This window comes from Alligator sinensis, unplaced genomic scaffold (genome assembly GCF_000455745.1).
Source record: "Alligator sinensis unplaced genomic scaffold, ASM45574v1 scaffold628_1, whole genome shotgun sequence".
In the NCBI taxonomy this organism is placed as follows: domain Eukaryota; kingdom Metazoa; phylum Chordata; order Crocodylia; family Alligatoridae; genus Alligator; species Alligator sinensis.
This window is the reverse complement of record NW_005841873.1, coordinates 2,750,857-2,763,788: the sequence shown is the minus strand read 5'-3', so window position 1 is coordinate 2,763,788 and position 12,932 is coordinate 2,750,857. Positions and strand designations below refer to the sequence as shown.

The window sequence follows — 12,932 nt, the reverse complement described above, 5'->3', positions numbered from 1 at the left end:
AGGGGCGGGGGGGGGGGGAAAAATCAGAAAATTGAAGTGTTTGCTAATATGCTCTTTCATGGATTAAGATGGAAGTTATTTTTAAACAGCCACCAAGCATGACAATTGTTTTGGGAAAAACACATTTTGGATCGGTATAGTGCATGTTTCTGAAAAAAATATTCTGAAAAAATTGAAAAATATTTACATCAGCCATGAGGACAGGAATAAACTCAAACACTGAGGTCTGATGCACTTAATTACTTCACTGGCTTTTATATGATTATCCTTATATATTTCTTTATTTGATTATTTATATGCTTATCTTTATATATTTTATACGATTATCATTTTTATCTTAGTATTCTTATTTTTCAGATGAGTCATTTGAAGCACATAGATTTGCCCAAGACAAACAGGAAGTTTAATGGCAAAGATGAGACATGAATACAGGTCTCCTGAAACTCAGACCAATATCTTCATTTCAGGGCACTTTTCTTTCTATAGCAATATTTTCCATGAGAAATATCCCTACATCCCCAAAAGCCTTTGGCTGTACACACATGATCCTATGAACCTATATGTAAAAAGGGGCAGAGAAGCAGTGCTGTTAACTCCATCAACTTTATAACACGTCTCATGATACTTGGTGTTTTTTCTTAAAGCCCTAGCTATGGAGTCCTCGGGCAAAAATCCCCACTTTTATTGTATAGACTACAAGCCTTATCGTAAAGTTTATTAGAGAACAGCTCAACACCATGTACCCTAAAGGCTCAAAAACCAGAACACAAAAAAAAAAGACCAATGCCAAACATCTGTTCATTATTTTGGGAAGCTTGATTTATGATTTTGAATACTTGGGGCTGACAAAGAGAAAACACCTGAAAATAAAACAGTGATATTGAAGTAGACTACTGAAGAGCCCTATGGAAGAGAACTAAGATTAAAAACTGGTATGCTGTAACCACTGCCTGAAAGTATCTTCTCTATGTCACTTTGCATTACCCCACATTGGTTGTATCTACCCATTGTCCCTCTCTTGATAATTGACTGAATGCTGTTCAGGACAGATGTCTGTACAGTACCTAGCACAATGGGTTCGGGGCCTATGGACCTCTTAATAATGGCCATAGAGTAGATTCACCTCATCATACTCAGTACCTATGCCTTTCTTGGAAGAAGATCAAAATAGCAAGTGTTCCAGCCTTTCAGCATTATTTTTGGAAGCATATACTTGCTAATTGCATCAAACTTTACAGTTGTGTTTACTGAAACGTATGGGAATTTACTTACAGTGTACAAATGCTATGATTATTCTTCAGTGTTTCCTGCTCTCTATTCAGAGTGGGTTTTCATGAGGCATCCATAAATGCATATAAAATCTGTACATGCTACCAACTTATACCTTTGATGGCAAATGGGTTCTAATAGTCTTCATGAAGTTAAAACCCATGCTCATTGCTTATTCTGCATTACTTCTAGGATGATTCTGGATTGCTGCATAGAAGTCTTTTTTACCAAGTCATCTTCTATAGCCATAAGAAACATTTCCTTTCCAGCTAGCCATTTATGACATTTTAACATAGAAAGGGGTTCCCAACAGCACTGTTTCTTCATTATATGTGGTATGTGCACAGGACTTCATTTGATTAAAATCCATCAGACCATTTAAAATTAACTCCTGGTTTTAAAAGAGAAATGAAAACCTTTAAAAACATGGCTGCACTCACGAGCGGATCTAGAATTATAAAAAGGAAGGTAACAGGTGGTGTGGTGCCTCATCACCAGGTTCCTTGTTTTCTTTTTAAAAATTGCAAATTTTCTGATTAAAATATTGCAGATTCTCTGTTTAAAACCCCCAAAATCTGTGACCAAAACAAAATGCCACTGTATATACGTAGGTATCAATTGAACACAATGTTTTATTGATATATTTACAATGTTAAAGCAATTTGGAAGCCCACTAGTGCCTCAATCACTATAATAAAATAAATTCTAAGTACCTATAAATTTTGGTACTTGATTTTGGGTTTTATATCACGGAAAACCAGAGCTCCCCTGCACCCTTAGCTCACCAGGATGCCATAGCCACCCTAGCCCTTCTGGTGCCCCCCCACTTCCACCCACAGCCCTTACATCTTCCTCCAGCCCTGCCAGAGGGAGCCACCAGCTGCCAGGGCTATAGGGCCAGGGACCTAGATCCACAGACCCCTACCCCCTGCAGAAGTGCTTGAGCCCTGGAGCAGAGCACAGAGCCCAGCTCCCCCTCCCCTGCAAGCAGCACAGCCAGTGCAAAGCCTGTGGTGGGGGTGGGAGGGGTGGGAAATGAGCTGCTTGCTGCAGGCTCAGACTCCTCACCCTGATGCCTTCCCCACAGGACCTCTGCAGCCCAGTGGACAGGACCCGGCATGGCAGGGCAGAGCGGAGACAGGTGGAGAAGCTCATTGCTACTGCTGGGAGCCCTGTGCTGCTATGGGGAAGCACCCGCCAGGCAGCAGCAGGGGACACAACTCCATGCTGCCACCCCCACAGCTGGCAGGCAGGCAGGGGGTGCCTCACCAGGGCAGCTTGGGGCTTGCAGTAGCAAGGAGCTTCCTCGCTCAGCCCCGCTCTGCCCTGCCACACTGGGCAGGCCGCCGCCACCCTGCCCTGCGCACAGATCTGGGAGGCACGTGCCCTCCTGCCTGTCTCCCAGGAGTGTGTGCAGTGGTGGGGAGCCAGCCCCAGCCCCTGCCTCCTGGACGAGCCGCCCACGGCTCCATCCCGCTCCCTGCCAGGGCCCTGAGGCCACGCATACTAGGCCTGGGCCGCAAGCCCCATGCACTGCCCCAGCTGGGCAGCAGCCCCAGCCACAGCCCTCCCTCCAACCCTATGGGGGCCTCAATCCCCCATCCTCCCCTCCAGACTTACTTGCAGGAGTTGCTCTCCAGACTGCCTGGTGGCTATATGCATGTGTGCACATGGCACCCCCTGCCTGACCGCCCTTCTCCTGCTCCCCCCAGCCCCTTGCAGGATGGAGTCTGGCAGCCTGCAGAGAACTCTTTGGAAAAATGAAAAATCCACATTTTTCTTGGTTATAAGGGGAAATCCGCATTTGCTTCTGTTTTTCCATAGGAAACAGAAGACCCAGATCCCTGCTCAACACATACTACACAAAACATTTTTCTCCAGTTATGGAGAAAATAGTCATAGTCCCCCCACATCCCATGATGCTTTGTACCTCCCCCACAACCTTCCCTCTTTCCTTACAGGCTGGGCAGGTAAGCCTTGACCCAAGCTGTCTGCTCCAGCTGAACAGGGAGGTGTGCTCTAGTGCCCCCAGCTTTTGCTCTGGGTCACTGTAGGCATGTGGCTACATTTCTGGAATCAAAAGTGATTGCCTGGTCACTTGCTTATCAGTTCAATCTATGCATTATAGACTAATTTAGCAAGATTGAACTGATTCACCCTTGGGCTTTTTGATGGTCTGCACTTATCCCTTGAGAATCTTGACATCCAGGGCTTCACTAAAAGTTATTTCCAAGCCTGAGTTACAGTTCACTTGAGTTAACATTTCCACACCTGAATTAAAGATTTAGTTAGAACTAAAAACAGTCTGAAGGCTGTGGAATAGGAGCTACATTACCAGAAGCAGCTAACAGCAGAACTGCAGAAGAAAAGATAGCTTGATTAGTAGAACATCAAGACTATTAAAAAGAAGAGATGGCTGTTAATATCTGTGAAATGAAGAGTTTAGAAGGTAGATTATAATAAGCCATGAAGTCAATTGACTCCCTCACTGTTGCCCGAATAGAAATGCTGCTGCCACTTGCAGGCATTTGGTTTTATACTTCGAGCGGACCCGAAATCAAAGGGTAGTGTGATTGCACCTCTGCACTTCCCTGGATCCTCCCTCCCTCCCCTGGTTCCATTTATTATAATTTAGACAAAGCGCGAACAACAATTAGTTTCCTTTCATGTAAGGTGAATTAAGGACACATTTCTGCTAGGATCTATTTTACCAATTTGATATATAATTGCTTTCAAATTGAGGTTTTACTCTCTTGTTACAATACACCACAGGAACAAACTTTTAATACCTTCCACATTATTGACATCATAATTGATTACTGAACACAGCCTTTAGCCAGAAGATGCATCTATTGAATTTTGTTTCTGTGGTTTTATTCATGAAAAGCCAACTTGTGCAGCTCTTTCACCAATCTCAGAGTCTGCTCTTGGTGTCCCACAGACTTAGGTGTGCTCCTGGCTCTGAAATTTGGGGGCACCCTATCTCATTGGATTTTCCTTGTGGCTAGGATTTTTCAAACTAGCCTAAGAAAGTTAGAATAGAAGAGTATTTGAGCATCAAGGTGCCCAGAGAACAGAATATCTGCAAGATGACTGTGGGTATATGCATATGGGCCATGCACAAGTCAGAGACACACAGGCAGGGACATGCGAAGTGACGTTCAACTTGCATCCTGCCACAGAGTGCCCCTGTGAGGAATTCAGGGGCTGACAACTTTTGCCCCTCATTTCTTATCGGTGCTTTCTATGGAAGCAAATCTGAGCTAAAAAGTTTATCCCTAGGCTTTGCACTAAGCACAGGTGTCTGAATTGAGGAGAGCAGTTCTGGCCAATCTCCCTTTCCTTGTTAGATGCCTCCCTACATGTAGCAGAATGTGAACTATAAGCACAGATGATGTGTCAGTGTTGACCGTGGTGGGGTCACAATGCTGCACTGCTACTGCCGCCACCACTGCTGCAGGCCCTGGCTCCAGCTGGGCTGTAGCCCTGCGCCCCACCATCCACACAGTAATCTCAGGGGGTACATGCCCCTCCATGCCTCCTGCGTTGTCCATGACCATAAGGAAAAGGATTTGGTCCATATTCTGACCTATTTCCTTTAAAATTTCAAGAACTCATCCAAAAGGGTCCTCACAGAACAGACCTTCCCTGAAAATTCAAAGATCTCTCTTTCACTTGCCAGTTCTTTTCACTCATCACCTTAAACAACTTTTCTTCCCCTCTAGTTCTCTTTCCTGATTAAACTCTGAAGTCAATCTCCAAATCTAACATGTCAGGCAAAACATTATTTACAGACTTTATCAGTAGACCATATAAATTATCAAAAACCAAAAAGTAAGTAGATAGTGGAATTCTTTTAGGTTTCATGTAACTTTATCTACTGGAATTACATGCCAATTTTCTCCAAAGGAAAAAAAAATGGAAATTAAAAATTAAATGTGAAGTCGATTGCTAAAGATCACCTGCTAAAATTAAAGTTAGCAAAACCCTGATCACCTGACCATCCATATTTTCTAACTTTAGCCTTGACTGAGACTGTTCAATAGAGTTGCTTTAATCTTACTCAAACTCCTTTACAAAATAATTTCACCTCTCTTTGGAATATGCCTCTCTCTTTAAACGAAGGATCACTGGGAAGATTGGTTGCACCAAAAGAATAGTGGTAAATTCATTTTGAGGGCTTTCACTTTTATCCTTTGCTGGTATAAAGAGTCATCACTCCACTGGGGCTGAGCTCCAGCAGTTTAAATCATGTGAGACTTTGCCCCTTACTCTTTTTTTTGTATAGTGCCAACAGTATGCCAGACATTGGCTAGGTTGAAGTCCTGTGCTGAATTTCTTACTTTCCAGGTTAGCTTTTCTTGCTTAAATCACCCTTAGTGGATTTTTTAAGGATGGGGAGAGGAAGCTCTGAAGCCAAATGGTCACCTCTGTCAAAAAACCTGCCAAACACTGACGATTGCAAACGGCTGGGCAGGCAGCAAGACTAGACTGTTGCTAGAGGAGAAACAACAACCTCTTTGTCCCCGCTACCTTCACGTGTTTGATTCAGCCCCTGCTGTTGCACCTTGACATACCAAGAGAGCTGTCATCCTAGAGACTTGCAGTCTTTTTACTACATGTCTGTGGCACATTAGCATAACTGGGCCTGGATCCCTGGTTTGGTGCTCCAAGCACCAGCTCAATTCAAACCATTAGGCAAGGAAACTAAGTTATATGATCCGTTTCTCAGAAATGCCTTATAGAGGAGGCATCCTCTAACATTTTGCTCTCATTCATACTGAACAGTCTACCATTGTCTTTCCATTTGCTCAATGAGATTACGTTAGACCCTCAAACATTTGCATTTTTGAGAATGCCAAATCAATGCTTAACAGACCAGAATACTCCAATATTCTCCCCATCTCTCAACACATAATGAAAGTGATGACAATGAGCAATACCTTATTCATCCATCTCAAAGATTTTTACCAAAGTGGTTGGGCATTACAGCACATACATCAATGAGGCAGATTCATCTCTGTTATAAACCCAAAGAGCTCAAGGAAATTACATCACAGGGAAAATCTGGCCCAATACGTGTAATTATATACATATGAAGAGATCTCCTTGGAAATGTATCCTATGCAAATAACAAATGGATGCATATATAGAAAACAGGTATACAAAACATATAGCCACAGTGAATTACAGTCATTTAAAACATGTTATGGGGTTTAGAAATTATGACAAAATGAACAAGCAAAGAATAGTGATATTTAAAAACAAAGCAGCATGCCCCATGTTTTGAAGCTTCTAATTCTTTCCCCTGCTTCTGGGTAAATTAGGTTGTCATGTAACAGCTAGAAGCCTGGATTGTGATTTGGAAACCTGACTTCATTTTCTAGCTCCGCCTCTGAATCACTGAGTTATATGAGACCAAGCCACTTTGCAGCTTGGTGCATCAGTCCCCCTGTCCGGAAAATGGGAATATCGAAGTTGATCTACTTTGTAAAGCAATTTTAAATGTACTGATGAGAAGTGCTACAGAGGAGCTAGACTTTATTAATAAAAAACAACTAATCCTTACCACTATTACATATTAATATATTCATAAATTTTAAGGCCAAAAGGGACCGCTGGATTATCTAACTGGACCTTCTGTATAACATGTGGGTTTTCATCCAATTGTTTCTGTATTGAAGATTTTATCCCAAAATGCTTTGTAAAGTATTATTAAGCATCATATTAAGTATCATTACCACCTGAAGATCAAAATGACCCACAGAGTGACAATGTGCCTGGAAGTTCAAAGAGCAGGTCAACGGGGGACCACTAATTGAATTTCAGGTCACCAGACTTCCAACCTAATGTCCGGTAACGAGTGAGATGGGAAGTCCTTTGGATACTGAACCTGACTGGCATACATGAACAGCCTGCACACCTGGGGCCACTGTATAAATCCATTAACAGCAACAAAAATATAATGATTGTGTAATAACTGTACACATATTAAAGCCAAAGGATTAAGACTTTTTTTGCAAAACAGCATCCTAAAGAATGACCAGGCATTAAAAATTGATCATCTCTACCTAGCGCTTGTTTAGACTCCTTTGATTTATCTTTTCATTTTGCATAATACATAAACAGTCCAATTAGGATGTGTTTTCAGGGGGTATTTTAGATCAAAGAGGTTACTTTAAACCCACAGTGAACAAAGCTATCAGAAATATAACATGGAGTTAGGAAGGAGGAGGGGTTCAGTGTACCACACTGAACATCAATTTAATCATTACCTGGCATGTCAAGACATCTAAATCTAACCCCTTCCCTTGCTCTACAGAAAAGGCAGACACTGCAGGCTGCAAAGCATTTCAGAAAAATCAGACAATTGCCCTTACGATTGAGGTCACAAATCTTTTGCCAGAACAAAATGTCCACAAAATTCCTACAGTCATTCTACATAAAAACCGATCAGACTGTTACCTTCAGACACAGCCTTATGTCATGCCCAGTATGACACAAGCACATTTTCCCAAACTACTTATAGGTTATGTAATAGAGATCTGCAGAGCATTAGCAGTCACGTGACGTGGCCTACTAAGATTCCTAACTGCCACCTACAACATTTAATTAGCAGGCAGTAAACAAGAGAGAGAAGGGGGAAAAAAATGTTTCCAGGCTTAAGAAGAAAACACGCTCTTTCACGTTACAAACAATGATTTTTTTTGCTTACAGGGGAAGTAAAACTGCAGCCGTCAGAGAATCAGGGACCAGCAGTGAGCAAGGGACAGGTTCAAATATCTGCCCATTGCAATAATGGCAATCAAAAGAAGCCCTGCTTATTTGGGTGCTGAGCCCTCACATCTGTTTGCTTCAAGTGGGAGATGAGCGTATTTGCCCCCTTCCAGGAGCAGCTTACACTCAATTCTGTATCAGACCCTCAGCTGGTGTAAATGGCCCTAACTCCACTGACCTCGTTGCTGGGGGAAATTATTTGACGTGTCTCAGTTTTAAAAGAGCGATGCCACAAACCAGGGGTGCAATTACTACCAGAAAATGGGAGGAAAAAAAAAACAACTCCCAAGATTTTCTGTAGGAGGTTTTTTTTCCAGCGTGGAGGCGAGCAATATTTAAAGTGAGTGTGTGGACCGAGGGGCCAGTTTCCTGGCTTCAGTGGAATCTCACCTTCCTCTTTGGCTTCTGTTGAAACACCTCTCAGCAGGATTAATTTTAGCACCGGCTCAAGAATTCCTCCTTTTTGCTTCTGAAATTCCTTAGATTTAAAAAACAAAAAAACACACAACACACACACAACAAACGACATGCCTGAACCTATGCATAAAAAATATACTCTTCCCTGGGAGGGATGGCTGACTGCCTGTTGCCCCACTCTGCTCAGCATCTCACAGGACCAGGCCTTTGAGGACTAAAGCAAAGATTGTGGTAAAGAGCTGATTGCAGTTATTTTTAAAGGACAAATGGAAGATAATGTCTAATTGTGGTTAAAGGAACTAGAGGACAGGAGACTGTGCCCTACTATTATGCTCAAAGCATCTTCCCTTTGTGTATGCAGAGTGATATTCTGCACAGCTACTGATTAATAATCAGCATCAAACATTTGCCATGATTATGTCACTTTTACTCTCTTAAAAGCTGTCGATGCCATAGCGCTTCTACAATGCTTTGTAGTAGACATGAAACTTTATTACAATTATAAGTAACCTGACTCATACCCCCTCTCCCTATGCACTGGCTTCAGCAATCTGGACATTTTCCAACCAAATCCCCATCGCCACAATCAGAGGAAAAGACACTTCATTCTAAATAAAACACACTTTTGCTCACAATTGAGAAGAAACTACATTGTATATCACCTCTGTTTTTTATAAGAGCTCATGGGAATTCAGGTACCTCCCATACTTGGAGATATATTTTTCAAAGATTAAGAAACAGGCAAAATAGTGAATGGTACTCAGCACTGGTGATTGTGATGGTTAGGCCCATTTTACTCGGTGCTATATGCCTATGAAGGAAGAGACAGTCTGTGCCCTGAAGGGCTTAATCTCTTGAACAGATAAACAGAGCATGGGGAAAAGGGAATATTGTGATTCCTCTTGTACAGATGCAGAACTGAGTCCAGGAGGAATTAAGTGATTTGCTCAGGGCCACAAACAGGATCTGTGGCAGAAGAGGAAATCGTTCTGATTTCCCAAACCTCCGTCCAATGCCGTAATCACAAGCCAAACTTCCCACTGTTTTCAAAATGACAAACACTCATTGCCTTTTCCTGCAGAAATAGTCAAACTGTTCATTCCATTTTCCTTAACATTAAGTCAACCTTTAGCAGCTTCGGACTCAGAATGAACCCAAGGTACTAAACTTCAACAATATAAAACCCAGGGTATTTTATAGTTATTGAAAAAGAAAAAGTAGTTAGCAAGTATTTACAATGACCACATTCAAACTTCCATGCTTATCAGCAGTCCCAGGGCATCCTTACTCATTTTCCCGAGAAAATTAAAGCCCTGCCGTGTCCCAAGCGTCTTCCTCTGAGTGAGTGAGTCTGATAGAGTGAGCCCTGTCTTTTCACTGGTGGATGAATCACAATTGCATTGGGCACCGCTTGGAAAAGAGCATTTTCCCAGTGCTGTGGCCATATTCTAGTTTACTCTTTTAATATGCCATAAAGATATCCTTTTAGAAAATTTCTTTAAAACTGAACAGAAGGATCTCAGCAATTTTGGTGCAATTAGCAGGCCATCAGATTATATTGCGTTTCTTAAGAAAAAGCAACATCAGCTGTGCTAGGCTCTTTCTACAGCTCTTTAAAGACATCTTACATGGACTTTAGTCACCTCGACAGAGCATAAGGCAGGCAGCATGCAATGCTACTGAAGAGCTGTTTATCAAAATGCCACTCCTACTACTAATGAGAAAACATTAGAAAGGTTTGTGAAAAACCCCGCTCCGCCTGAAGCTTCCTCTGGGTATAAAACTGTAAATGAGACACCAAAAAACAAAAATCAATTTGATGGTCACTTTTTAAAGTCTGACAACACCTCCTTGGACCAGGTAATTCCTGGGAGGACAGTGGCATAATTAGAACAGGGCAGCCCGGGCAGGTGCCCTGGGTGTTGACGGGATGGGGGAAAGGGGACGGCACAGAAGAAATGACTACCACTACCAGGAGGCATTGCTGCCCTATGTGTGGTAGCTGCCTCCATCACTTGGCTACATCATTACACCTCTGTGGGCGGATCTATTGTGACTTCACTGCACAACCCTACTTCCATATCATGACTGTATAGAAGAACTCGCTTGGCTGTAATCTATCTAAAATACTGAGCATCTAAATGTATCTAAATATATTGACCACGTGTGTATAAATGCACCCACAGAAAAGTATATATATTGCATACAAACCCAACCTATGCTTAATACATAAGCGTGCGTGCATGTATATCATCTATCGAGGGAAGTCAACCATAGATACAGGTACTCAAGGTTTCTGATTTGATGCTGTCATTAAGTCTATTTCAGCAAAGTATCGAGCATCAGTTGCTCTTTTCACATGCAGGTTGAAATTCTGGGGCCTCTCTTGTTCCATGCTCTTCAGGCTCATTTTTCTCAAGTTCAAAAGTTGCCAGAGTTAGGCTTAAAAAACCCCAAACCAAGAAAAAGACACTTGATAACAGTTACAAAATGGAGGGTCTGGATATGCACTTGAATGCATTCACTAGTTGCAAAGTTAACCAGAACCTCTATCGGTAGCCTTAACCACAGCCATTCTGTTTCAGTGTAGTATGATGGTGCTAACCTGGCAGCAATTCAGATGTCTAGCAAACAGCAAGCATGTGTAATTCTCCAGTCTGCAGAGAATAAGGCCGCTTCTCTACTTCCATGTGATGTAGGCTTTTTCCTTTTTTTTAACACTGTGCTACAAATGCCTCGTTCACAAATGTTGATCGCTTCATTGACAAGGACAGCCAGTCATTTAAAAACAAACTCCAAGGCACTGCAAATAATGCGTGTTTGATCGTGTGTCTTCATACAGACAAGTCCCATTCAATACCAACAAGAGTTTTTCCAATTCCCTTTCTTTAAACATGTGAATCAGAAAGCCCTACTTTAAACTGGTCAGATGAAGTAAAATAGTGCGACTACAGTTATTTTCATACCACATAGTTCATTTCCACATTTATTTTTCATCTCATTAATTTTAAGAAGCCCCCTTTCATTTCCAGTCTACTACCTCTGTGCATGCTGCTTTCTTAAGGTGGTTCTTTTGAATAAGATGAATCACTCCTTATTTATATTTTGTTGATGGCAACCTTAATAGTCTCTCCCTCTATGTTCACTTGGTGCAGTTATGAAAACATGAGTATGAATGGCTTCATAATATTTTGTATATTATCTCAAAATATTTAAGCTACTTCAGGGCTATTATAGTTCCTATTATAGTCCAATGCAATGACAATCCACACTGATAAATTATTTCATGGAGCTATTTTTATATATAACTACTCTGCACCATCTTCTGCACTGGATATAACACAGGGAAGTGCTTATCAATAAAGGGCTGCAGAAGGCAGGTGCTTTAAAAATGTGTGCACTTAAATTTACCACAGTTAACATGTTACTAAGACCATGTACAACTATAACACTGATCAGCCTGTCACTTATGAAGACGAATATCCTTCTTACCTGCCTCTAGACATGCCAGGAAATAACAACTTTAAAGAGAGGTCAGTAATAAAAAAAAACTGCAGTACCCCTTGCATAATTCCCAAGTAACACTGCATAGAGCGTGTCTGGTACATGCTAGCTGAATAACCACTATCTAGACATGCAGGACAGTAACACTTCAGTATGTCATGTATACAGATACACATTGCCTACATATACGAGTACGCAATACATAAATATGACATGTGAGCATATACATACAGATGAACAAAATCTCTCTGTGCCTGGAGCCAGAGATGTTTCTGCAAAGGTCTTCATAGACAAGTCCAGTTTGAAACTCAAGGCTTACTAATCACAGTTAAAATACAAAAGCATTTCTACCCATTAGTGCTATTCAAAACTAGACGGCAAGGAAATAACACAGCTACATTTATTACCAGTATCTTCAAGGGAAGAGCTGTCACACTGATGATTCTGCTGTGACACTACAATGTTCATCTCGGAAGCAATCAGATCCTGTGCATCTGCACAGAGGTTGGAGGGAGGGAGCGGGGGGGAAATAGCTAGCCAGTATGGTTACTAACTTTGCCCAGAGAAGCTTATGCAAGAAAGCAGCACGGCACCAAACCGGTCATTCTGCATTTTATTTGATAGGAAACCATAGAACTGACTAGAAAATGACCCAAGATTAAACATCAACAGGAGGGAAGATGGAATAATCTAGCAAAGGTTTAATCCCTTTACCTAGTGCTCATGCCCTGCACTAAAATAATATCGCATTTTAAACAGTGCCTAAAAGAAAACCCCCACAGCGAAGGGCAAGATCAAATGACAGCAGAACAATAAAGTTTGCCTGTCTCCGATTAGAGTTCCCCTGCAAACCTGGTAGCAGAGGGGAGGAAGACCCCCACGCTTGGCCCGCAGAGCAGGCTAATAGCTATTTTAGGAGGAGATGAAATCTCAGCATACCTTTGAATCAAGTGCTCCCGATGTCC

At 41.9% G+C, this 12,932-nt stretch overlaps 1 protein-coding gene across 19 annotated transcripts in view; it reads right to left on the bottom strand.

Moving 5' to 3' along the window:
- RIMBP2 (RIMS binding protein 2) overlaps positions 1-12,932 on the bottom strand; it is a 325,140-nt gene that overhangs the window by 272,819 nt on the left and 39,389 nt on the right. The window lies entirely within an intron of this gene.